The following is a 23,863-nucleotide window of genomic DNA, read 5'->3' as shown; positions in this document are numbered from 1 at the left end:
GAGTTGTGTATAGGCCACCACACAGTAGTGGTAAGGTAGGGCACAGTATCAATCAAGAAATTAGAAGTGCATGTAACAAGGACAATACAGTAATCATGGGGAACTTTAATCTACATATTGACTGGACAAATCAAATTACCACTAATGGTGTGGAGGACGAATTCTTGGAATGCATGCAAGATGGTTTCCTGGATCAGTATGTGGAGGAATCAACCAGGGAACAAGCTATTCTGGATCTGGTACTTTACTAATGAGAACGGGCTAATCAATAATCTTGTGGTAAAGGGGCCTTTAGGGACAAGTGACCATAATATGATTGAATTTTACATTAAGTTTGAGAGTGAGGTAGTCCAATCTGAAACTAAGGTCTTCAATCTAAACAGAGGAAACTACAAGGGTATGAAGGACAAGCTGGCCATGGTAAATTGGGAGACTACACTAAAAGGTATGAAGATGGACATACAATGGCTAACATTCAAGGAAATAATGCATAATTTGTAACAAACATATATTCCTCTAGGGCATAAAAACCCAAAAGGAAAAAGGGATCCAACCATGGCTAACAAAAGAAATTAAAGCTAGTATTAAGTCAAAGGAGGAAGCTGAAAAAGTTGCCAGAAAAAGCAGTCAGCCTGAGGATTGGGATCTTTTTAGAAATCAGCAAATGGAGGCCAAGAAATTGATAAACAAAGGGAAAATGGAATATGAGCACAAACTAGCAAAAAATATATAAAAATGGATTATAAAAGCTTCTATAGGTCTGTGAAAAGGAAAAGACTGGCAAAGGTAAATGTAGGTCCTTTACAGTCAGACGGGAGAATTTATAATGGGGAATGAGGAAATGGCTGAGAAATTAAATAAATACTGTTTCTGTCTTCATGGAGGAAGACACAAAAAACCTCCCAGAAATATGAGAAAACCAAGGGTGTGGCGAGAATGAGGAACTTAAAGAAATTATTAGTAAAAAAAACAGTACTAGCAAAATTAATGGGACTGACTAAAAGTCGATAAATCCCAAGGACCGGATGACCTACATCCTAGGGTTTTGAAAGAGGTGGCCATTGGAATAGTGGACGCATTGGTTGTCATCTTCCAAAATTCTATAGATTCTGGAACTGTTCCTGCAGATTGGAGGATAGCAAATGTAACCCTGCTATTTAAGAAAGGAGGGAGAGAGAAAACGGGGAACTACAGACCTGTTAGCCTCACAGCAGCAGTTGGGAAAATGCTAGAATCTATTATAAAGGATGCAATAACTGGGCACTTAGAAACGAATAGCAAGATTGGGCAGAGTCAACATGGATTTATGAAAGGGAAATCTGTTTGACAAACCTATTGCAGTTCTTGGAGGATGTAACTAGTGGAGTAGACAAAGTGGTACCGGTAGATGTGGTGTATCTAGATTTTCAGAAGGCCTTCGATAAGGTCCCACACAAGAGGTTGGTGAACAAAATTAGGGCACATGGAATTGGGGGTAATATACTAGTATGAATTGAGAATTGGTTAACAGACAGAAAACAAAGAGTAGGGATAAACGGGTCTTTTTTAGGATGGCAGGCTGTGACTAGTGGGGTACCGCAAAGATCGGTGCTTGGGCCCCAGCTATTCACAATCTATATCAATGATTTGGATGAGGGGACTAAATGTAACATTTCCAAATTTGCTGATGATACAAAGCTAGGTGGCTGTGTCAGTTGTGAAGAGGCTTCAAGGGGATCTCGACAGGCTCTGAGTGAGCGAGAACATGGCAGATGGAATATAATGTGGATAAATGTGAAGTTATCCACTTTGGTAGAAAAAACAGAAAGGCAGAGTATTTCCTAAATGATGAAAGATTGGGGAAAGCAGATGCTCAAAGGGACCTGGGTGTCCTTGTGCATAAGTCACTGAAAGTGAATGAAAAGGTGCAGCAAGCCATTAGGAAGGCAAATGGTATGCTGGCCTTCATTACAAGAGGATTTGAGTACAGGAGTAAAGAAGTCTTACTCCAATTATATAGGGCCTTGGTGAGACCACACCTGGAGTACTCTGTATAATTTTGGTCTCCTTACCTAAGGAAGGATATACTTGCCATTGAGGGAGTGCAGGGCTTGATAGGGTGGATGCTGGAAGAATGTTTCCCTTGGCTGGGGAGTCTAGAACCAGGGGCCACAGCCTCAGGATAAAGGATAGGCCATTCAGGACTGAGATGAGAAGAAATTTCTTCACACAGAGGGTGGTGAATCTTTGGAATCCTCTACCCCAGAGGGCTGTGGAGGCTCAATCATTGGGTATATTCAAAACAGAAGTCGATAGATTTCTGACTGGTAAAGGCATCAGGGGATATGGCGATAGGGTCGGTGAAATGGAGTTGAGGCAGAAGATCAGGAATGATCTCATTGAATGGCAAAGCAGGCTCGAAGGGCCTACCTCCTGCTCCTATTTCTTATGTTCTTATGTTCTTAAATGTGATGCATCATGAAACAGGTGAAATTATATTAAAATGTTAGGGTAGTGAAAAGAACACAACACTTAATTGAGAATAATGGATGGTTACAGTATGTACAACTTCTGGATGAAGTATGCCATTCTCAGCTAGTTTTGAGGATGTATTTGTATAAATGGTGAACTTGTTCATGCATATATAAATGTAAAACCAATAAGAGACAAATGCATATCTATAATTTGGAATGGTTTGTCAGTGTCAGTTTGTCTACCTTTTGCCTTATTTTTGCCATGGGAAATCAACTGTGGTATGCCAGATTGAGCTGGTGCCAGAGATTGTCTGTAATGAGGCCCGGTGCCAGGGTTAAGGACATCTCCTCTGGACTGGAGAGAAACTTGGAGTGGGAGGGGGAGGATCCAGTTGTCGTGGTCCATGTTGGTACCAATGACATAGATAGGACAAGGGAGTTTGAGCAGCTAGGGGCCAAATTAAAAAGCAGAACCACAAGGGTAATAATCTCTGGATTATTACCTGAGCCACGAGCGAATTTGGCTAGGACAAATAAAATTAGAGAGTTAAATGCGTGGCTCAAAGACTGGTGTGGGAGAAATGGGTTTTGCTTCCTGGGACACTGGCACCAGTACTGGGGCAGGAGGGAGCTGTTCCGTTGGGATGGACTCCACTTGGCCAGTGTTGGGACTAGAGTCCTGGCGAATCATATAACTAGGGCTGTAGAGAGGGCTTTAAACTAACTAGTGGGGGGGAGGTTCCTAGAGAGCAAATAATAAAAATGACAACAGAGAAGGTCATAGACTTAGGTAGCAGTGGGGAAATTAAAAACCAGAGCGTGTCAGGAAGGGGCAGAAGGTATGGAGTAAAAGGTAAAGTAATAAAAAGGTCAAAAGCAGGAACTAAGTGTCACAAAACATATTTGAAAGTTCTCTATCTGAATGCACGTAGCGTTCGTAACAAAATAGACGAGTGAATGGCACAAATAGCTACATATGGGTATGATCTTGTGGCCATTACAGAAACATGGCTACAGGGTGACAATGCCTGGGAATTAAACATACCAGGTTATTTAATGATCAGGAAGGACAGGCAGGAAGGAAGGGGAGGTGGGGTGGCTATGTTAATAAAGGAAGGAATCACTGTAATACAGAGAAATGATATTGGGTCAAAAGATCAGGATAATGAAACAGTTTGGGTGGAAGGAATAATAAGGGGAAAAAAGCACTAGTGGGCATAGTCTATAGGCCTCCGAACAGTGGCAACTCTGTTGGACGGAGTATCAATCAGGAAATAGTTGAGGCTTGTAATAAGGGAACATCTATAATTATGGGGGATTTTAACTATCATATTAATTGGACAAATCAAATTGGGCAGGGCTGCCTTGAGGATGAGTTCATTGAGTGTATTAGGGATGGGTTTCTTGAGCAGTATGTAACTGAACCGACCAGGGGGCAAGCAACCTTAGATCTGGTCCTGTGTAACGAGACAGGATTAATTAAAAATGTCCTAGTAAAGGATCCCCTTGGAATGAGTGACCATAACATGGTTGAATTCCATATTCAATTAGAGGGTGAGAAGGTTGGATCTCAAACAAGCGTGCTAAGCTTGAATAAAGGAGACTATGAAGGTATGAGAGCGGAATTGAGTAGAGTGGATTGGGAAAATAGATTAAAGGGTAAGACGATACATGATCAGTGGTGTACATTTAATGAGTTATTTTACAACTTCCAAAAAATATATATTCCACTGAGAAGAAAAGGGTGTAAAAGAAAACACAGCCATCCGTGGCTAAGTAAAGAAATTAAGGATAGTATTCGACTAAAAACAAGGGCATATAAGGTAGCCAAATCTAGTGGGAGGATAGAGGATTGGGAAAACTTTAAAAGACAGCAAAAAATAACAAAAAGATTGATTAAGAAAGGGAAGATAGATTATGAAAGTAAATTAGCAAAAAATATAAAAACAGATAGTAAGAGTTTTTATAGTTATATAAAAAGAAAAAGGGTGGCTAAAGTAAATGTTGGTCCCTTAGAGGATGAGACCGGGAAATTAATGGTGGGAAATATGGAGATGGCAAAAACACTGAATGAATATTTTATATCAGTCTTTACAGTAGAAGACACTAAGAATATTACAACACTGGACAAACAGGGGGCTAAAGGGGGGGGAGGAGCTAAACACGATCAAAATCACTAAGGAAGTGGTACTCGGTAAAATAATGGGACTCAAGGCAGATAAATCACCTGGACCTGATGGCTTACATCCTAGGGTCTTGAGGGAAGTGGCGGTAGGGATTGTGGATGCATTGGTAATAATTTTCCAAAACTCCCTGGACTCGGCAATGGTCCCGGCAGACTGGAAAACTGCTAATGTAACACCCTTATTTAAAAAGGGCAGTAGACAGAAGGCTGGAAACTATAGACCGGTTAGCCTAACATCTGTGGTAGGTAAAATTTTGGAGTCCATTATTAAGGAGACAGTAACAGGACATTTGGATAATCATAATTTAATAGGACAAAGTCAGCATGGTTTTATGAAGGGGAAGTCATGTTTGACAAATTTGCTGGAGTTCTTTGAGGAAGTAACATATAGGGTGGATAAAGGGGAACCAGTGGACGTAGTGTATTTAGACTTCCAAAAGGCATTTGACAAGGTGCCACACAAAAGATTATTGCTTAAGATAAAAAAATCACGGGATTGGGGGTAATATTCTGGCATGGATAGAGGATTGGCCATCTAACAGAAGGCAGAGAGTTGGGATAAATGGTTCATTCTCAGACTGGCAATCAGTAACTAGTGGTGTTCCGCAGGGGTCAGTGCTGGGTCCCCAACTCTTTACAATCTATATTAACGATTTGGAGGAGGGGACCGAGTGTAACATATCAAAGTTTGCAGATGATACTAAGATGGGAGGGAAAGTAGTGAGTGAGGAGGACATAAAAAACCTGCAAGGGGACATAGACAGACTAAGTAAGTGGGCAGAGATTTGGCAGATGGAATACAATACTGGAAAGTGTGAGGTTATGCACTTTGGCAGGAAAAATCGTAGAGCAAGTTATTATCTTAATGGCAAGAAACTGGAAAGTACTGAAGTACAAAGGGATCTGGGGGTCCTGGTACACGAAACTCAAAAGGTTAGTGTGCAGCAAGTGATTAAGAAGGCCAATGGAATGTTGGCTTTCATTGCTAGGGGGATAGAATATAAAAATAGGGAGGCATTGCTTCAGTTGTACAAGGTATTGGTGAGACCGCACCTGGAATACTGCGTACAGTTTTGGTGTCCATACTTAAGGACAGACATACTTGCTCTCGAGTCAGTACAAACAAGGTTCACTCGGTTAATCCCGGGGATGAGGGGATGGACATATGAGGAGAGGTTGAGTAGATTGGGACTCTACTCATTGGAGTTCAGAAGAATGAGAGGCGATCTTATTGAAACATATAAGATTGTGAAGGGGTTGGATCGGGTGGATGCGGGGAGGATGTTCCCAATGATGGGTGAAACTAGAACTAGGGGGCATAGTCTTAGAATAAGGGGCTGCTCTTTCAAAACTGAGATGAGGAGGAACTACTTCACTCAGAGGGTGGTAGGTCCATGGAATATGCTGCCCCAAAAAGCTGTAGAAGCTACATCATTACATAAATTTAAAACAGAAATAGACAGTTTCCTAGAAGTAAAGGGAATTAAGGGTTACGGGGAGCGGGCAGGAATTTGGACGAGTCTAGGTTCGGATCGGTCATGGCCGTGTGGGTAGCAGAGCGGGCCCAGGGGCGGTTTAGCCTGATCCTGCTCCTATTTCGTGTGTCTAATTCTGTTAGATTCAGGAGATGGTTCTGTGATAATGGATTGGCGGTTAGGATCAGATCAGCCATGATCTTATTGAATGGCGGAGCAGGCTCGAGGGGCCAATTGGCCTACTCCTGCTCCTATTTCTTATGTTCTTATGTTATGAATAATAGCGTCTCGTGCACAAGAGAACAATACCTTCCTGACATCATTTGTAGATTGAGCTCCATGTGCAAATGTCACAACATGCACTTTACAGCGGTGTATCATCGCAGGAGAATGGCAACAACTTCTATGAAAATAAAGCATATACGTTTGTGTCTCGTCAATCCTGCGCATGTGCAAATCACGCAATTTTTTGCGCATGTGCAAATTGGAACATTTTTCACACCCAAAAAAATCCCAAGATTTAGGCGTTCCATCACGAGATCGTAAGTGATGCTTTATTTCACTCCAAAATCACGTCTCTCGGGCTGGATTCGCGAGAGTTGTCAATACTGTGTACAGGATGCAGCACACCACTGTGATGTGGGAGAGTCTTTGTGGATCCTATTGTTGGGAGCCCCTAGAACTGTCTAGACACTTGAACCTCTGTTTGAGCAATCATATGGTGTGCTCAATAATGATTCTGGAGGTCCCACGGCTTTGATTATACCTGTATTGCTCAGGTTTGGTGAGGTTGCGGAGGGGTGTCATGAGCCACATAGGTAATATCGCCTATCCACCAGCAGCCAGCCTGCCACGTTCCTGGAAGGGTCAAGTTTTGATGGGGGTTGGTTAAGTGTTGCAGGATAAGTGCATGGTGGCAGCTGTTTGGGTACCTGGCACAAACTTGCATGATCCTATTTCTGTGATCAGCCACTAGCTTCATTTTAATGGAGTGGCATCCTTTTCTATTGACAAATGCTACTGGCTGGTATTTTGGTGCCCTGGGCAACATGTGTGGGCAATGACACCCTGGACATAAGGGAAGTCGGACACTGCTGCAAATCCAAAAGCTCTCCTGTTGATTGTCGAGATCAATGGGGAAAATGATGCACTGATCAGCCCCAGCGAACAAGGCATTGGTGACCTGGTAAATATAGCTCTGTACTGCAGACTGGGAAATGCAGGTGGTACCCCCTTGTAGGAGAGTGGAATGAGCCAGTGGCAAAGAAGGGGTGTGGTGCCTTTGACGGATACAGGCAGCAGGTACTGTTGCAGGAGGCTGCTGAAGTCTTCAACAGCCTGGCGAGAGAAATGCAGCCTCATTGTGTACTGCTCTTTAGGTAGATCTAAGAAACTGACTCATGGCCTAGAATTAATGGAATTGTGTTCCATTAATTATTACATTTAAACAGGCCAATGTAAACTGAGCTTTTCCCATGTCCATTCGCGTGCGCACTTTGGCTACCGCTCTGGCCCCGAGCCATTCAGTGCTTTTCCACTTTTTCCTCCTCTTTTCCTTTTCTCTCTATCCCTCTCTGACCACTCTCACCTGTCATCCTGCCTCCTTTCATCGCTCCTCTCTTGGATACTCCTCTCCGCCTCTCTTTCCTCCTTGAAGACGCTCCTTAAAACCTACCTCTTTGACCAAGTTTTTGGTCATCTGCCCTAGTTTCTCCTTATGTGGTTCGGTGTCAAATTTTTTGTCTTTTAATGCTCCTGTGAAGCGCCTTTGGATGTTTTGCTACATTAAAGGCACTATATAAATACAAGTTGTTGTTGTTGTCTGTTGGGTATGGGCGCCTACGAGCAGCCACCCCCTTCACCTGCTGCCTTCCAATACGTCCAGCTGTTGCGGAGGTTGCTGCTGATGCTCCTCTTCCTCCATCCAAATGAAACTGACAATAATAGCAGCCATTATAAGCAGATAAAGTTACTGATGGTACTTAAGCGAAGATGATTTTTTTTAATTTGTTCATGGGATGTGGGCGTCGCTGGCAAGGCCAGCATTTATTGCCCGGCCAGCGTTTATTGCCCATCCCTAGTTGCCCTCGAGAAGGTGTTAGTGAGCCGCCTTCTTGAACCGCTGCAGTCCGTGTGGTGAAGGTACTCCCACAGTGCTGTTAGGTAGGGAGTTCCAAGATTTTTACCCACCGACGATGAAGGAATGGCGATATACTTCCAAGTCAGGATGGTGTGTTACTTGGAGGGGAACTTGGAGGTGGTGGTGTTCCCATGCACCTGCTGCTCTTGTCGTTCTAGGTGATAGAGGTCGCGAGTTTTGGAGGTGCTGCCAAAGAAGCCTTGGCAAGTTGCTGCAGTACATCTTGTAGATGGTACACACTGCAGCCATGGTATGCCGGTGGTGGATGGAGTGAATGTTTAAGGTGGTGAATGGGGTGCAAATCAAGCGGGCTGCTTGAGTGTTGTTGGAGCTGCACTCATCCAGGCAAGTGGAGAGTATTCCATCACACTCCTGACTTGTGCCTTTTTGATGGTGGAAAGGCTTTGGGGAAGTCAGGAGCTGAGACACTGGCTGCAGAATTCCAAGCATCTGACCTGCTCGTGTTGCCACAGTATTTATGTGGCTGGTCCGGTTAAGTTTCTGGTCAATGGTGACCTCCAGGATATTGATGGTGGGGGATTTGCCGATGGTAATTGTAGTGTATGTGCCTTTGAGTCAGAACTACTTTTACAGCTCCTGTATACTGTAGTACCGGCAGTGACCACACCGGTAAATAAGCTTTGCGCATGCCTCTGTACCCCCAGTCTTGAGACTACCCTCCTCCAGTAAAGACCTGTTTATTGTTAATGTACAGCATCCGTGTGATTATTTAATAACAGCATATCCACTGAACCACGGATCCAACAGTGGCGACGAGTGTCGATTCGAATCTACCTGCAACATAAAAAAAGTCGAGGCCAGGAACACGGGCGTCGACCACGAGCAACCGCCCAGCCGTCAGGCAGAGGTTGACCTTCGCAGGGGAGGCTGTGGAGAGCCGGGCTTGGTTCCCCAGTCACGACGAGCAGCAAGAGACCGACGACAGGTCCAGCGCAGACCCTTCCCGAGCAGCGGCGGCTGGAGCCGACCGACGGCGGAGAGAAAGCCGACCAGCGTCGACGGGGTAAGAGAGAGGGTGAACAGCGCAGGGCGCAGCCGGGGGTTGAACACCGAGCGGCGTCGAGAAAAAGAAAACAAACCGGAGAGAGGGTAAAGAAACAGCCGGGTTCTGGACTGAGCGGCATCAAAAAATATAAAAAGAAGAACGTGCAGAGCACAGCCAGGGCTCACGGGCTGAACAGGGTCCGCGGGGCGAAGAAAGGGGCGCGCGGGAGACGTTATTGAGAAGGAAGAGCGTGAGAGACGCCATTTTTAGAAGCCACAGCGGAGAAGAAGGGCGAGCGCGGGAAGGAAGGAAAGCACGGGAGATGCCATTTTGTGCCAGCGGCGAAGAAGGGGAAGCGCGGGAGGCGCCATTTTTGACAGTTAACTCACACCCAAGGATGCCAAAGAGTGGCAGTATCTCTACGTTCGACAATGAAGTCGAAGATTGGGCGACATATGTGGAACGTATTGAGGTGTACTGCAGGGCGAATGAAGTGCCAGATGCTAATAAAGCACTGGCTCTGTTAAATTCCATGGGTGCAAAAACTTATGGGTTACTGCGAAATCTAATAACCCCAGAGAAGCCGGTAAACAAGAATTTTGAAAGCATAGTAGAAATCCTACAGGACCACTTAAACCCCACACCGCTGCTGATAGCAGAACGATTTAAGTTCCATAAAAGGAACCAACACAAAGACAAAAGCAATGCTGAGTACCTAACGGAACTGCGCAAGCTATTGAAACACTGCCAGTTTGGAGCGGGACTAGCAGATACGTTAAGGGACAAGTTTGTGTGTGGGCTACAAAGTGAAGGAACCCAGAAACGGCTTCTGTCGGAAAAAGATCTTACGCTGGACAAAGCTTTCAGTATGGCAGTATCACATGAAGCAGCCGCAAGGGGCGCTGCAGAGATACAACGGAGACTGCAAGAATATGGCACCAATGAAATGTCCTGTGGAACAGGGAAGTGCTATCGCTGCGGCAGAACAACACATGACCAGAAAGATTGTTGGTTCAAGGACCAAGTGTGCAGAGTGTGGGAAAGCCAGGACACATAGCAAGAGTCTGCAGGTCTGGGAAGAAAACCAACAGTAAGAAATCTCCACAGGAGAAGTACAAAAAGGTACACCAGGTAATGGACAGTGGTTCAGACGAACAGAAAAGTGACACAGAATCCGGAAGCAAGGAGCTGGGTTGTCTGAAACTACATAAGGTAACCGAAATGGAGGATCACCAGACTATCTGGGTTACACTCAAGATAGACGGAGTCCAAGTGAAAATGGAATTGGACACAGGGTCAGCTCTAACAGTCATAAATCAAAGAGACTACAAACGGCTATTTTCACACATACCCTTGAAAGCTACAGAGATTGTCTTGAAGACGTATACGGGGCAAAAAGTCTACCCCAAAGGAAAAATAAGCGTGAAAGTGACATATAAAAGGCCAGGAAATACCTAAAATGGATATATATGTATTGCCAGATGGAGGACCACCACTGCTAGGACGTGAATGGATCCGGAAGATACAATTAGATTGGCATTCCATACAGGCACTGAAGGTTGAGGCCAAAAAGGATGATGACATCACACCTGGACGACTGTCAAAAATGCTAACTGGCGCAAAAGAAGTGTTCCAGGAGGGACTAGGAACACTAAAAGGAATAACAGCAACGAATAAATAGAGGAAAATGCAAGCCCAAAGTTTCTGAAGGCCAGACCAGTGCCTTATGCGATCAGACCAGTTGTTGAAGCAGAGCTGGAAGGGTTGGAACGTTCAGGAGTACCGTCCAAAGTGGACTGGAGCGAGTGGGCTACACCCATCGTTCCTGTAATGAAGAGGTCGTTGAGTAATACGCCTGGGGAACCAAAGAAGGTCCGCATCTGTGGGGTTTTTAAGGTGACAGTGAACCCAGTCCTTCACACGGTACAATATCCGCTTCCACGAATTGAGGATATTTTCGTCTCGCTATCTGGAGGTCAACGCTTCACCAAAATTGATCTAGCCCAGGCGTACTTGCAAATGGAGGTAGAAAAAGCTTCGAAACAATACCTTACGATCAACACTCATAAAGGTCTCTATCAATACAACTGGCTGGTGTTTGGAGTAGCATCAGCTCCGGCTATTTGGCAGAGGGCAATGGATCAAGTCCTGCAAGGGATTCCAGGGACCCAGTGTTATTTGGACAACATCTTGGTCACGGGCGAAAACGACGGTGATCACCTCGCCAACTTGGAGAAGGTGCTCACCAGATTAAAGGAGTATGGGCTACGAGCTAATCGCCACAAGTGCGAGTTTTTCCAGAAACAGATCTCGCATTGTGGCCACATCATCGATGAAGAGGGGTTACATAAGTCCCCTGACAAGATTGAGGCAGTAGTCAAGGCTCCAGCACCGGAAAATGTGTCACAACTGAGGTCGTTCCTCGGGCTGGTAAACTACTACCACAAGTTCTTACCAAATTTGTCTACGGTATTACACCTACTGAACACCCTACTGCAAACAGGGGTACCATGGAAGTGGGATGACGAACGTAGACGAGCTTTCCAGAAGTGTAAAGAATTGATCACATCAAAAGAGGTGTTGGCCCATTTCAACCCAGCACTACCAATTCGTTTGGCATGTGATGCATCACCCTATGGTATTGGAGCGGTGCTGTCGCACAAATTCCCAGACGGGTTGGAGAGGCCAGTAGCCTTTGCGTCTCGGTCACTAACCTCAGCTGAGCGCAACTACGCCCAGATTGACAGGGAGGCCCTCAGCCTAGTATGGGGAGTAAAAAAATGCAACCACTATCTGCATGGGCAGAAGTTCACCTTGCTGACTGACCACCAACCACTTGTCTCCATCTTTAATCCTAAGAAGGGCGTTCCAGTGATGACTGCACAGCGGTTACAAAGATGGTCCCTGTTTCTAGGGGCGAATCAATATGAAATTGAATATAAAGGCACGAAACAGCATGGGAACGCTGATGGACTATCACGCCTGCCACTGCCAACTGTGGAGGAAGCACCAGCAGTAGACCCTATCGAGATATTTTATTCGTCAATAATTGAACGATTGCCAGTAACAAACGCGGATATAGAGAAGGAGACCCGCAATGATCCGACGCTGTCGCGGGTATATGAATTGATGGTGAGGGGATGGCCAACACATGGCGACTCACTGTTGCCAGCATTCTCATCCAGAAGAGAACAGCTGTCAGTATGCCAGGGGACAGTGATGTGTGGATCCAGAGTGGTGATTCCACCCAAGTTAAGGGAGAGCGTACGAAATGAGCTACATGAAGGTCATCTGGGGGGAGTGAAAATGAAAAGCCTTGCTAGGGCTTATGTGTGGTCCCGGGAATCGATCAACAAATCGAAGACCTAACTAAGAGCTGCTTAGGATGCCAGAAGGTACAAAATGCACCACCACATGCCCCTCTACACCCATGGGAGTGGCCCTCCTCTCCATGGCAACGGGTGCATATTGATTTCGCTGGTCCATTCATGGACTCAATGTTCTTAATAGCAGTGGATGCTCATTCAAAGTGGCCTGAGGTGATAAAAATGTCTTCAACCACGACAGAGAAAACGATTGCAGTCCTACGGACTATATTTGCCAGAAACGGGCTGCCAGAGCAGATTTGCTCGGATAATGGACCACAGTTTGTGTCCGACGAGTTCCAAAAATTTATGAGAAGGAATGGGGTAAGGCATTACACATCCGCCCCGTATCATCCAGCCACAAATGGATTGGCTGAGAGGTTCGTACAAACCTTTAAGAAGGCGATAAAGGCCATGTGCGACGATGAAATTCCACTACAGCATAAGATGGACAATTTCTTATTAGCCCACCGAAACGCGACACATGCAGTTACCAACCAGACCCCGGCCATGATGTTCTTTAACCGAAGGTTGAGATCTCGTCTGGACTTGCTCAGACCAAACGTGTGAAGAAATGTTGAGGACAAACAATTCCAGCACATCAATGAGAAGCCGACAAGGAGCTTCAATGTAGGGCAACCAGTCTTGGCCCGTGACTATCGAACAGAGAAATGGCAACCCGGAACGATATGTACAAGGCAGGGGCCATTAATGTACACAGTGGATGTCGGGGAGAACATTGTGAGACGCCACGTCGATCAGATCTTAGCGTCACAGGAACTCGTCAACCCCATGTCTCGAGTACCTGGGGATGAACCCGACATACCGGTAGCATCTACTTCAGACCCAGTAGCAGTGGAACCCGATGAACTACCCCATGAAAAGGGGTCAGAATCGCCTCTGCACCAAGAACAAGAACCTCCGGAAAGGCGCTGTCCTGAAAGGGTCAGGAAGCCGCCCCAAAGACTGAATCTATAAATGGACTTTTGTTGTTTAATGTACATGTTGAAATGTTAATTGTTATTTGAATATTAGGGGAACTACTAATCTAAAAGGGGAGGAATTGTAGTGTATGTGCCTTTAAGTCAGAACTACTTTTACAGCTCCTGTATACTGTAGTACCGGCAGTGACCACACCGGTATATAAGCTTTGCGCATGCCTCTGTACCCCCAGTCTTGAGACTACCCTCCTCCAGTAAATACCTGTTTATTGTTAATGTACAGCATCCGTGTGATTATTTAATAACAGCATATCCTCTGAATCACAGATCCAACAGTAATGCCGTTGAATGTCAAGGGGCGGTGGTTAGACTCTCACTTGTTGGAGATGGTCATTGTCTGGCACTTGTCTGGCGCAAAAGTTACTTGCCACTTATCAGCTTAAGCCTGAATGTCGTCCAGGTCTTGCTGCATACGGGCATGAACTGCTTCATTATCTGAGGCGTTGTAAATGGCACTGAATACTGCACAGTCATCAGCAAACATCCCCACTTCTGACCTCATGATGGAGGGAAGGTCATTGATGAAGCAGCTGAAGATGGTTGGTGTTACATCCGTGTATAAGAAGACACAGACTGCGGAGAATGGTACAATAGGTGTTTACTCAACGTGGCTCAGACTGCAACTGATCTGTACAGATTACTACTCAGCGTTATATACAGGTGTGGTCGCTGCCGGTACTACAGTATACATGAGCTGTAAAAAGTAGTTCCCCCCTTAAAAGGTACATATATTACAATTCCTCCCCTTTTAGATTAACAGTACCATAGCACTCATTTAACAATTAAATATCAAACTAATTACAATTAACACTTTTAACATGCAACATTAGCTGAAAATAGTCTATTTATAAATTCAGTCTTTGGGGAGGCTTCCTGATCCTTTCTGGATAGCGCCTTTCCAGAGTGTCTTGCTCTTGGTGCGGAGGCGATTCTGGACCCCTGTCGTCGGTTGGTTCTTCAGCTTCCGATGCTACCGTTTCTGGGGTAGATGCTACCTGTACGTCGGGTTCATCACCAGGTACGTATGGGCGAGGCATGGGGTTGACTTGTTCCTGTGACTCTAGGATCTGGTCAGCATGGCATCTCACGATGCTCTCCCCAACGTCCACTGTGTACATTAGTGGGCCCTGCCGTGTGCATATCGTTTCTGGCTGCCATTTTTCTGTTCGGTAGTCGCGGGCTGTGGTAAACCACTGTAGTTCACTGTGTTCACTGTTGTTGTTGTTGTTGTTGTTGTTGTCGTTCACTCTTGTTTCACTGTTGTGCCTGACTATGCCTCAGCTGACTCCGCCCCTGGGCTACCGAGTATAAGAGCGGCCGCATGGCAGCTCCTGGCATTCGGTCGTCCACTAGAGGCATAGTCCTGATCTGTCTGAAGTGCAATTCAGTAGTTAATAAAAGCCTGTTGTTCTGAACTCTGCCTAGCCTTTTATTAGAATTGATAGCGCATCACGGGCCAAGACTGGTTGCCCTACATTGAAGCTCCTTGTTGGCTTCTCATGGATGTGCTGGAATTGCTTACTCTCAACATCTCTTCGTACGTTTGGTCTGAGCAAATCCAGGCGTGATCTTAACCTTCGGTTAAAGAACATCATGGCTGGGGCCTGGTTGGTGACTGCATGTGTCGCATTCCGGTAGGCGAACAGGAAATTGTCCACCTTGTGCTGCAGTGGAATGTTGTCATTGTACATAGCATTTATTGCCTTCTTAAAGGTTTGTACGAACCTCTCAGCCAATCCATTTGTGGCTGGATGATACGGGGCGGATGTGTAATGCCTTACCCCATTCTTTTTCAAGAACCTCCGGAACTCTTTGGACACAAACTGTGGTCCGTTGTCGGAGCAAATCTGTTCTGGCAAGCCATTCCTGGCAAAAATGGTCCGTAGGACTGCAATAGTTTTCTCCATGGTGGTGGAGGACATTTTGATGACCTCAGGCCATTTCGCGTGCGCATCCATGGCTATTAAAAACATTGAGTCCATGAATGGACCAGCAAAATCAATATGCACCCGTTGCCATGGAGATGAAGGCCACTCCCATGGGTGCAGAGGGGCCTGTGGTGGTGCATTTTGGACTTTCTGGCATCCTGAGCAGCTCTTGGTCAGGTCCTCGATTTGTTTATCGATTCCCGGCCACCACACAAGCCCTGGCTAGGCTTTTCATTTTTACCCCTCCCAGATGACCCTCATGAAGCTCATTGAGCACTCTATCCCTTAACTTGGGTGGAATTACCACTCGGGATCCACACATCAAGGTCCCCCGGCACACTGACAGCTGTTCTCTCCTTGTCGAGAATGCTGGCAACAGTGAGTCGCCATGTGCTGGCCATCCCTTCACCATCAAATCATATACCCGAGACAGTGTCGGGTCATTTCGGGTTTCCTTTTCGATACAAGCGTTAGTTACCGGTACGTATTCAACTATAGTCGAATGGAATATTTCGACAGGATCCACTGCTGGTGCTTCCTCCGCAGTAGGCAGTGGCAGGCATGATAGCCCATCAGCATTTCCATGCTGTTTCGTGCCCTTATATTCAATCTCATAGTGGTGCGCCCCTAGAAAAAGTGACCATCTTTGTAGTCGTTGCGCAGTCATCACCGGAACGCCCTTCTTCGGATTAAAAATGGAGACAAGAGGCTGGTGATCAGTCAGCAAGGTGAATTTCTGCCCGTGCAGATAGTGATTCAACTTTTTCACTCCCCACACTAGGCTGAGGGCCTCCCTGTCAGTCAATCTGGGCGTAGTTACGCTCGGCTGTGGTTAGTGATCGTGACGCGAAGGCTATTGGCCTCTCTGAGCCGTCCGAGAATTTGTGCGACAGCACCGCTCCAATGCCGTAGGGTGACGCATCACATGCCAACCAAATTGGTAATGCTGGGTTGTAATGGGCCAATACCTCTTTCGATGTGATTAGTGTTTTGCTCTTCTGGAAAGTTCGTCTACATTCGTCACTCCACTTCCATGGCACCCCAGTTTGCAGTAGGGTGTTCAGTGGGTGTAGTATTGTAGACAAATTTGGCAAGAACTTATGGTAGTAGTTTACCAGCCCGAGGAACGACCTCAGTTGTGACACATTTTCCGGTGCTGGAGCCTTGACTACTGCCTCAATCTTCTCTGGGGACTTATGTAACCCCTCTTTATCGATAACGTGGCCACAATACGAGATTTGTTTTCTAAAAAACTCACATTTGGGGCGGTTAGCTCAGAGCCCATATTCCTGCATTCTAGTGAGCACCTGCTCCAGGTTGGCAAGGTGATCACTGTCATTTTCGCCCGTGACCAGGATGTCGTCCAAATAATACTGGGTCCCTGGGATCCCTTGCAGGACTTGTTCCATTGCCCTCTGCCAAAGAGCCAGAGCTGATGCTACCCCGAATACCAGCCGGTTGTATTGGTAGAGGCCTTTATGGGTGTTGATTGTGAGGTATTTTTTTGATGCTTCTTCTACCTCCATTTGCAGATACGCCTGGGCCAGATCAATCTTAGTGAAGCGTTTCCCTCCAGATAGCGAGGCGAAAATATCTTCAATCCGCGGAAGTGGATATTGTACGGTGTGAAGGACCGGGTTCACTGTTTAAGTCCCCACAGATGCGAACCTTCCTTGGTTCCCCAGGTGTGCTGCTCAACGACTTTTTCATCACAGGGACGATGGGTGTAGCCCACTCGCTCCAGTCTACCTTGGACAGTACACCTGAATGTTCCAGACTCTCCAGCTCTGCTTCGACGGCTGGGCGGATCGCATAAGGTACCGGTCTGGCCTTAAAAAATTTTGGGCTTGCGTTTTCTTCAATTTTAATCGTCGCTGTCATGCCTTTTAGTGTTCCGAGTCCTTGCTGGAACACTTCTTTCGCATCAGTTAGGATCGCCCAGGTGTGACGTCGTCATCCTTTTTGTCAGCCACAGTCAGCGCCTGTATGGAATGCCAATCCAGTTGTATTTTCCGGATCCATTCACGTCCTAGTAATGGTGGTCCTCCATCTTGCAATACATACAGGTCTAGTTTTGGTGTTTCCTTACCGTTATATATAATGGTCACCCTTATTTTTCCTTTGGGGTAGACTTCTTGCCCCGTATACGTCTTCAAAATAATTTGTGTCTCTCAAGGGTATGTGTGAGAATAGCCGCTCGTAGTCCCGTCGGTTTATGACTGTTAGGGCTGATCCTGTGTCCAATTCCATCTTTACCTGGACTCCTGCTATCTTGAGAGTGACCCAAATGGTTCGGTGATCCTCCGTTGTGATCACATTATGTAGTTTCAGACAACTCAGTTCCCTGCTTTCGGAGTCGTTATCACTCTATTGTTCGTCTGAACTATTCTCCGTCATCTTATGTACCTTCTGGTACTTTCCTTTGGTAGGTTTCTTATTGCTGGTTTTCTTTCCCGACCTGCAGACTCGTGCTGTGTGTCCTACTTTTCCACACTGTCTGCACACTTTGTCTTTGAACCAGCAACCATTCTGGTCGTGTGTTGTTCTGGCGCAGCGATAGCACTTCTCTGTTCCATATGACATTTCGTTTGTGCAATATTCTTGCGGTCTCTGTTGTATCTCTGCAGCGCCCCGGGCTGCTGCTTCATATGATACCGCAATGCTGAAAGCCTTTTCTAGCGTAAGGTCCTTTTCAGATAAAAGCCGTTTCTGGGTTCCTTCACTTTGAAGCCCACATGCAAACTTGTCCCTTAAGGCATCTGTCAGTCCCGCTCCAAACTGGCAGTGTTTCGATAGTTTGCGCAGTTCTGTTAAATAATCAGCATTGCTTTCATCCTTATGATGGTTCCATTTGTGAAACTTGAATTTTTCTGCTATCAGCAGCGGTGTGGGGTTTAAATGTTCCTTTAGTATCGTTACTGTGTCTTCAAAACTCTTTTCCATTGGCTTCGTTGGGGTTACTAGATTTCGTAATAAACCATACGTCTTTGCACCCATTAAATTTAACAATACCGATGCTTTCTCGTCATCTGACACCCCATTTGCATTGCAGTACACCTCTATTCGTTCGACATATGTAGTCCAATCTTTGACTTCATTGTCAAATGCGGTGATACTGCCACTCTTCGGCATTTTGGGTGTGGTTTAAAATGGCGTCTCCCAATGGCTTAAAATGGCGTCTCCCGCGCTTTCCTTCCTCCCCGCTGCTGCCGACGCCGCTCCCGGCGGCTCTCGTGGCAATGGCGGCGCCCTGTAGGTTTCGCGCGCTTCTCCTGCGCTGCTGCCAACGCCGCTCTCGGCGGTCCTCGTGGCAATGGCGGCGCCTCGCGGGTTTCTGCGCGTCTCTCTCTCCCTCTCTCCGACGCTGCTCGGCCCCTGAACACCGGCTACGCCCTGTGCGCTCTGCCCTCTCTCTCTCTCTCTCTCTCTCTCTCCCCCGTCGACGCTGCTCGGCCCTTTGCTGTGCCACTCGGTCGGGCTCTAGCCCGCCGCTGTCTGGGAAGGGTCTGCGCACTACCTGTTGCCAGCCCGTTTCGCTGGACCACCTCGACTGGAAAGCCAAGCCTGGCTCTCGACAGCCTCCCCCGCAATTCTCAAGTCTCTGCTGGATGACTGGGCGGTTGCCCGTGGTCGACGCCTGAGTCTCTGGCCTTGACCTCCAATCCACTGATCTCCAGGAACGAATCCCCGGGAGGTGATGCAGAGTTGCAGGTAGGTTGGAACCTGCCTCGTCGCCAATGTTACGTCCGTGTATAAGACACAGACTGCGGAGAACGGTACAATAGGTGTTTACTCAAAGTGGCTCAGACTGCAACTGATCTGTACAGATTACTACTCAGCGTTATATACAGGTGTGGTCACTGCCGGTACTACAGTATACATGAGCTGTAAAAAGTAGTTCCCCCCTTAAAAGGTACATACATTACAGTTGGGCCTAAGACACTGCCCTGAGGAACTCCTGCAGTGATGTCCTGGGGCTGTGATGATTGACCTCCAACAATCTTCCTTTGTGCTAGGTATGGCTCCAGCCAGTGGAGAGTTTCCCCCCGATTCCCAATGACTTCAGTTTTACTAGGGCTCCTTGATGCCACACTCGGTCAAATGCTGCCTTGATGTCAAGGGCAATCACTCTCACCTCAAAGAATAAATCTGGAAATTGGAAACTCTCCTGGCAATCCAAACAGCACAAAAGCACATAGATCCCATGATCCATATACCTGCAAGGTGATTGCGATTTTAAATACTGTTTCGTGGCTCCAAGTGACCTTTTTAGGTTTTACTGGTACATCCTGCACTAGGCAGATTTGTGAGATTTTTAGTTAAAATGGTGACTGAGTCCTAATTGTGTCGTAGGGCTCCAATTTCCATGTATTCATGAGGCCCATGCCTCAGCGGACTCTGAAAACTGCGCAGTTAAGAGGACAGTGGGCGGGAGTGCATCGGGAACACAGTGGTAAGTATTCTACCGCACATTTAACCACCCATCCAACCAGTTCCCATGGGCTCTACTTGCCGTACCCCTCGCGCTGCAGCACGACAGAGAGATGGGGCAGAAGCAGCAAAGAAGACAAGCTGCTCACAGAGGGAACAGGAGGAGGGCTCTCAGCAGGAGACCTTACCCATCTAGGGTCTTCAGGGAGCACTTCTCCTACCTGCACCTAAGCCAGGAGCTGTGTGTTCGGCAGCTCCACTTCACCAAGAAGGTGGTCGCAGAATTTTGCCAGCTCTTGGAACCAGACCTGCAGCTTCAGAGCAAGGTGATGACAGTTCTGCCAGTGGCCCTCAAGTTCACCGTGGCCCTGAATTTTTTCACTAGACCTTTCCAGCTGGAACAGGCGACATAGCTAACATCTCACAGTTCGTCATCCATCACTGCATCCAGGACATCACAAGAGGTTCTGTACACTATGAGAAGGGGCTTCATGAGAAGCAGGAGGAGCACGCACATGGCTTTGCCAGGATATCGGGCTTCCCCATGGTGCAGAGCTCCATCGACTACACACACATGGCTTTGCGGGCACCACATATCAATGCAAAGATGCACCGTAACCACAAAGGGTACCACTCACTTAATGTGTAGTTGATGTGTGACCGTGCCCAGTACATCATGATGGTGAATGCCCAGTATCCTGGCAGCAGCCTTGATGCCTTCATTCTGTACCAGTCTAATATGCCAGCAATCTTCCAGCCACCATGTCGAACCCAAGGATGGCTGTTCAGCGACAAGTGCTATCCACTCTACACCTGGCTGATGACTCCCCTCCGCAATCCCATCACTCGTGGCCAGCAATCATTTAATGACAGCCATGCTGCCACGAGGAACCTCATTGAGCAGACCATTGGGGTGCTCAAGCAACGGTTCCGCTGTCTTGACCGCTCGGGAAGAACTCTTCAGTACTCACCGGAGCAGATGTCCCAATTTGTGGTGCACTGCTGCATCCTCCACAAAATTGGCAGCCCTTGCCACCATGGGTTCCATAACCACCTGAGGAGGAGGAAGAGGAGGAGGGGGGAAAGAGGAGGAGGAGGAGCTGTCTGTGAGTGCATCATCAGAATCCGGTTCCCCTCAATGAAACCCCAGATCCCCGTTGCTCAACATTTCCCCACGTTACCATCCCTCTGTTGCAGAACATCACAGCGTCCTCTTGGCCACAATGTTGAAATGAAAGCCACCGCAAAACAAACATTCCAAAAATACTTTTTAAATGATTCATTCCAGTATTATATTACAAAGTCAACTAATCACACTTGTACATTCCCTTAGTGTCTGTTGTTTGTGTCTTTGCCTATTCTAGTGCTCCTACAAAGTGCTACCCCAGTGGCTGCAGCAAGGCTGGTGGAAGGTTGCTGACTTTCCGTGGGGGAGACTGCAGATGGCCTTGCAGGATGACCTCAAGCAGTTCTGGGCCTAGAAGGCCCGGCTGACTGCACCCCCTCGGCATGGGCGGCAGCAGTCCGAGCTGGCTGGCTGACAGGCAACTGCAATGGCACTGGCGGAGTGGCAGTGGTGGGAGTAGGAATGCTGTCATCCTGAGAGAGGACAGCAGGTTTTCCTCCACGTAGCCACTGCCACTCCCCCAGGGCAGTGCCTCAGCATTTCTAACCATCTGTTGGAGGACAGGTTACTGGACTGCTATGACATCCTGCAAGCCCTTCTCCACGCTCATAAACCCTGCCACGAGTTTTGCGTGCTGTCTGCATTACTTTCAACAGGCGCAGGAAGATCATGCATCGCGATACCCCAGCACCCATTTTTGGGTCTTATCCAATTTAGCCCCCTTTATCCCTGAAAACAAGTTTGTTCACCATTCATTTCTAGTGCACTATAATGATGACTAGATATTAAGCAGTGCTAATAAGTCTAACTTAATCCAAAAACTGCAAAGTCTAACATCAGGAAATTTCTGACTGACAGACAATATCTGACAGCCTAATGGTATTGATTCAGTGTAGTGAAATAATTGTGCTGAAAGGAACTATCTTATGCTGCCTGATCTTATAAAATTGTCTGCTAATTGAAGTTTGGAAAATCAGCTCTGTTGCCGGATGATTAATGAATGAATAATATTTTAACAGGACATTGAACAGCATGAACTAGGCATTTTAGAATCCCTCAACTTTGTTTACTGACAGTCAGTATTTCTAATCTCAGCAATTTAACACTCTCCCATTAGGTGACTCATCGTGGAAGTGCAATGAAAAATTTATCGTTTTCCCATTTGTTTATTTGCAGCAGATGAAAAAGGAATCAAACAGTAAGGGATTGACATTAGCTTTTGTGGACCTAGTCAGACATCTATCAAACGGTACTTCTTCTCAGACCACTGCGGTACCAGAGAGTACACTAATTTTGTAACCCCTCAGCCAGATAAAACTCAGATGTTTCTTTGGGCATATATTTCACATCAGGACCACATGCTGATGATAAACAGTGGTTTGCCAACCCCTTATGGCAGAAGCGCACTAACTTATCAAACAGAGAACAGAAGTAGCAAGGTTTAAAAAACAAAGCAGATATCGCCATCACACACAGCTTGGCAACAGATGGAAGACCTGTCCCTCCAGAGATGTGACCCAAATCAAGAAGGTGGCGAAGCCTAGGCCTATAACCATAATTTATTAATATGTTCATATTCTATGGTCTACCCTCCGAATATCTCCTTCTCTGGCTCAATACACAATTTTGTCTGAATATGCTTCTGTGAAGTGCCTTCGGATTTTTTCTACATTAAAAGGTGCTATATAAATGCAAGTTACTGTTGTGGTATCTACAACAACTTGCATCTGTATAGCACCTTTAATGTAGTAAACTGTCCCAAGGTGCTTCACAGAAGCGTTATAAAACAAAACCAATCCTACGCTTCGGTCACCTAACGGTCGACCAATCGGTGCGTGTGTGGGCGGGCCTTATCGTTCTGAACCAAGGTGAGTCGCCGCCATCTTGATTCCAAACTTTTCATTTCTTTTTCCCGCTTTCTGCGTCGTTAAAAGAAAAGTTGCTTTTAAAACACATATTGTTTTTTTAAAAAGTTAATTACTTTCTAAATCTTTTATCTAATCTCATTAATTTTCCTACCTTTCCCCGTTTTTCCAGGTAGGCCTCGAAGCCTCAGCCTCTCCTCCGCACCCACGCCCGAGCTAGGCACCTCCCGGCCCCAATCAACAAGCGGCCCCCGATCGCCGCCATCTTTGTGAAGGCTGGAGGGGCGGGCCTCAGCCGAGCGCCGCTACCGCCGCCATCTTAGTAAAGGCTGGTGCGGTGGTGGCGGCACGGAGCTCCGCAGAGCAGGTGCGCGGCGGCGTCTAACTCTCCCCCCCAAGTCTGTCTCTCTCTCTCTCTCTTCCCCGCGCCTCCTGAATGCGTGGGGGAAGAGGCCAGGGGCACTGTGGCCGCTTTTGGAGACTTCAACTCCATGACAGGTGAGGAGGGTCTTTGTTCACGTTGGGCGGCGGGCGGGTTCCCCGGGTGCTGATCCCTGGCGGTGTGGGTGTGGGGCCGGAGCCCGGCTCTTAGCTTGCCCCGGAGAGCGGGCGGACGGCGGGGCCTGGAGTAGCAAATCGGGCACCGGCGCCAAGATGATTTCCATACAGAGCCTGAGCGGCCGGCGAGCTCGCAGACAAAAAACGGCAGAAGAAAAACTGAGAGCGGCAGAGGGGAACAGACGTCAGAGAGACAGAGAAATAGGGAGAGAGGGTGGGGGGGGGGGGGGGGGGAGGGGAGGGAGAGGGTGGGGGGGAGGGGAGGGAGAGAGGGGAGGGAGAGAGGGTGGGGGGGAGGGGAGCGAGAGAGGGTGGGGGGGGAGGGGAGCG

At 47.1% G+C, this 23,863-nt stretch overlaps 1 protein-coding gene across 5 annotated transcripts in view; it reads right to left on the bottom strand.

Annotated features, from left to right (window-relative positions):
• arhgef28a (Rho guanine nucleotide exchange factor (GEF) 28a) overlaps positions 1-23,863 on the bottom strand; it is a 678,106-nt gene that overhangs the window by 520,812 nt on the left and 133,431 nt on the right. The window lies entirely within an intron of this gene.

The sequence above is a fragment of the Somniosus microcephalus genome, chromosome 1 (assembly GCF_052327205.1).
Source record: "Somniosus microcephalus isolate GS21.2 chromosome 1, FLI_Smic_1.0, whole genome shotgun sequence".
Lineage (NCBI taxonomy): Eukaryota > Metazoa > Chordata > Chondrichthyes > Squaliformes > Somniosidae > Somniosus > Somniosus microcephalus.
The sequence above is the reverse complement of the archived record's forward strand: the minus strand, read 5'-3'. Positions and strand labels throughout refer to the sequence as shown.